This window comes from Lactuca virosa, chromosome 1 (genome assembly GCF_052849685.1).
Source record: "Lactuca virosa cultivar CGN04683 chromosome 1, Lactuca_virosa_CGN04683_v6, whole genome shotgun sequence".
NCBI lineage: Eukaryota > Viridiplantae > Streptophyta > Magnoliopsida > Asterales > Asteraceae > Lactuca > Lactuca virosa.
In genome coordinates this window covers 216,014,548-216,019,005 of record NC_136426.1, presented here as the reverse complement: position 1 = coordinate 216,019,005, position 4,458 = coordinate 216,014,548, and positions in this window count along the sequence as shown.

Sequence of the window (4,458 nt, the reverse complement as noted above, 5' to 3'; positions counted from 1 at the left end):
GTGTTTCTATTATAAGCAATATTAAGTGGATGTGATTCTTAGTTATGTTATTTATGGTAGTGTCGTAATTTTCTAAGTAAGGAAAGATTCCCATCACCCAAGTTTCAATTGGACAGAAGCTTGGAATCATATGATTTGAATCGTGTGATGTATGGAAATCTTGGTACTTAAAAATTTTAAAGGCTAATTCCTTGACAAAGAGTCAAGTGAAGGACTAGGAGATCGAGTTCACAATGTTGTGCACTGGTTAAGTCCACCATAAATAACAAATACGATTATTCGTCATGATTTACTAAAAGTCTAGTAAATATGATTATGCTTACAAGATTAAGTGTAATTCTGAGTCATCGAAAAGTTTCAATGAATGGCAGAACGAATAAGAAGAATCAAAGATAAAAGTTTCTCCAATCTAAGAAGAAGGGAGAGTACTTTTGTATCATGTTTTATGATCGTCTTAAGAACCATATTACAATTCATCCTCTAAGGACACCTTAGTGCACTAGTATGGCTAAGAAGAGGAGTCGGGAATTGTCAAAATGGGTTAAGTCAATAAGATGAATCGTACTTCGTTCCAAAATCAAGCCTTAGAGTCAAACTCAAATATTGTGACTTGAGTGACATAATATTAAGTAGGAATGTTCTTACATTTGCACATTTTGGTAAGTTGTGTTGTCTTGAATAAGACAAAGACCAGCTAGTACCAAATTGTGTGTAGGTTTGTCTTGATAAAGACACACACTAACTCTTGAGTATCTGTTTGTCAAGAAATGTTTCTTGACAAGAGAATCTTATATGTCAAGAGGTCAGTGGGAGTCTAAATGATCTTGAAAAAGGTTCAAGAACTAATCAAGAGTAAACATATGGTTAAACACTAGCACACGACTTGAAGTTTGTAACCTATCGTGTTGACATATTCTTGTTTTTATGCCGTTCCAGGTTGGTCAACTATGCATGTGAGTTCTATGTGTTCTCAATGGGTTGCATAGGGGCAAGGCACCTTGATCAATGGAGAGTACATTGAAAGGTAGGGGTGAGCTGCTAAATAACTTGGAATCAATGGTGGGACCCTTGATGGCAAGAAATTAAGATTAGATAAGTTCGGTCCATATGAGTTGGTTTTGTCACAAACATCATCTTGTGATTGTGGTTATGACAAATTCACATGGATAGGAAACATACACCACAAAATCTAAGTGTCATAAGGTTTCTCTCCTTCATGAAAATGATTGTGAGGAAACGCTTTCACTAAGAAAGATTTTGGAGATAGCATTGTGTAATTTGCATTTCTCGAATTCGATTATGACTACGGCATCCCTCTTCATAGTTCGAATTGTGAGATTTGGAAATTAGTTTAAACATTTAAGACTTATTGCTATAAGTTCTGAAATTGTTTAGACACACATATAAGCTATCTAAGGAAAGATGTATGAGTTTGAGAAGCTTAGATAAAGTCTTATCGAAGCATCTAGTATTAGAAATATGAACTTAAGAAATTCAATAAGCATTGTTTTCTAGAAGTTCAGCTGATTTCTGAATACATGTCAAAGCTAGTGGGAGCATAAGTGTTATGCTAGTAAGGAGATAATCATCATGTTAGTGGGAGCATGATTATTATTTTAAGTGTTGCAAGTTAGCAATATTAATTATAGAAAAAAAAAGTTTTAATTTGCAAAGTTGTAAAAAGTTGAAAAGTTGTTTTGCTATAATTAAGGGAGAGAATATTATACTTCGTTTCGAAATCTAAGAGATTAGATCGAGAGATTTTAATAAAATCTAGTCAAATATATGAATTGTGTTCTCAAAATTCGATTATGATTACGACATCCCTTTTCATAGTTCGAATTGTGAGAACATGGCAAATAGAAATATTATGGCAAAAGACTGGTAAAGTATCACATCTTTATGTAAGACATTATGCGTCGTGTTCCATACGCTTCGGGTATAGGATCGATCGCATATGCTATATTACTTGGCCGTTCTAAAATTTTCCAAATGCCTAGGGCATTAAGAGGGAAAAAGGACTAGAACCTGACATGACTAAATTAATTAAACAACTGTCAAGAGGACAATCTAAGGTTCGCCAAGGATTGGTCGCTTACGAGCAGTTGGAAGTATAGTAACAAATGGACCATACTGACATTATTATTATTAGATATGATTCTATTAATAATGAGTTGTCATATGGAAAATATAGAAGTGTTTCCATATTGGGAGTTGGACGTTGAGAATCTATATGTCTAGATTAGAAACTTTTATGCAAGAAGGATGTTCAAAGGAATGTACTTTGAATGTGAGACTTCATGTCTATGGAATTGTCTTGCAAGAATCTCCAATAGAGGACTTTGTAATTTCATTGGCAATAGTCTTTGTGACTTTGGTGCTGCGACATTACGAAAGGATCATTGCATAAAATGTTAGAATCTAACATATTCTATAAGTGGCAAGAATTTGGTATTCTTACACTTGTGGTAAGGATTGGGAATTGTGAAATGAGTGTGATTGAAAATGTTATTCAATTATACTATTTCACAAAGTAAGGACCATAGGAAAACATAGTGTGCATGCTAAGAGCATGGGACAATTGTTGTTATAGTTCAAGTAATAAGTTGATTACTCGAAACATTATACAATGAATAATGTGTAATCAATATGGTGACTAAATAAAAGGAGTTTTATTTATACTCAAAAGTTTGGGGCCATATTGGATTCAATTATTATTGTGTTTCACTTTGCATGTTTTGACTTCCTGAATAATAAGATTATTCGAACGTTCCACAGTCGCTCATACTTTGGGAGTAGGTATGAAAGAAGATTGTCATGAATTGGTTGTAGATTGTCTAAAGGGTATTAGACATAGCAAAGGTTTGCTGCAACGTTCATGAGTGCTTACGAATATGATTTGAGCATTGGATTAAACCCACGCTCACTTGGATCGCTTCATGGATTTTATCACGAGTGATTGGTGAGACGATAATATCTTATATTCTTGAAACTGAGATGTGTGAGTTGTATCTTGCGAGTCGGTTACACATTGATAATATGTAAACGCACCAGTAACTTGGTGTTATAAAACGTATTGTTGTGTGTGATTCGGTGAGTAAGTACAAGCGAGCATTGAGTCAAAGTTTATCCGTTCCTTTTACCCAAAGTGGGATAAAAGCGATTTCTATGGGCCCCACGATGATTTAGTGATGACAAAGGAAAGTGCTCGACCGGGCCAAGACTAATTTGATTTGTTCAATTAGTCAGTCGTCGTAAATCGGAAATCGGTAAACAACACATAGACCAAGAGAATGATTTCAATCCATGTTTCACGTCTATACGATATCTAGAATGGAGGAATATATGATCTCTTATCTAAAGGACGCGTATCTGATAAGATCAGAGTTGACAGCGGGTTTTGAAGACTACGATTGTTGATCAGGATCTGAAGTCATACGTAGAATAGTTATTAGACTTATCCAAGTGGGAGACTGTTGGATTAGTGTCTAAGCCCATAACTATTTTGGTATGTACTTGACCCGATTGCGAGCATGGTCCTTTTGGGTTGCCTTCACCAAAGCAACTTGATAGGATGATTTGTGGAGAAAGAGATTAATTATGATTTATTAATATATTATATGAATAATATATTAAAAGAGAAATCATATTGTTTAATTAAAATTATTGGTCAAGAATTAATGAGAATTAATTTTGTGGCTAAAAGACATTAATTAAATAAAGGGGACTAGAACTGTCAATTGTGTGATAGTTAAATATTGGGCTAATGGACTCCATAGAGGATGGAGTGGACGAAATCTATGGGGAAACCCATAAGAATTCGTCCAAGACTTCTAAGGAGGGAGTCCATGGGCTGCTTAGGGCCTAAGCAATCAGATTAGGGTTTCCTAGTTCAAAAACCTAATAGCCTCACATATATAAGGACCCCTTAGGCACCAAAAACGTGGCTAAGCATTCCTTAGGGTTCTTGGACGTTTTTTTGGTGCCTCCTTCTCTTCTCCTAAGTCATCCTCTTGCTCTTTGTGTTTATGAGCCATTAGAGGTGTGACACTTGTGACACTAAGCTTTCAGAAGCCAATTACAAGAGGGAATTGAGATTGTTATTGCTACATAACAATCAAGGTAAGATCTAAACTCTAATTCATATGTTATTCGATTATTGTATGCTAGATCTAGGGTTTATGGCTTTGGATGATTATTGCATGTTCATTAGACAAACTAGATCCAAAGCTTTAGGGTTTGCATGTACACCACATGAATGATGTAGTGCTCAAAACCCATCAAAAATGCGTCCCGACTCGCCGAGTCACCCAAGCGACTCGCCGAGTCCCTCCTAGTCCAAAACTATTCAGTCGATTATAATGGGTCTTAGTGCACCCAAATCATAGATCTGGCCTACTAGGGTCTCTTTTACACGTAAAGTTCCAATCTTGACGTACATGCATGGGGGTTTTGGCT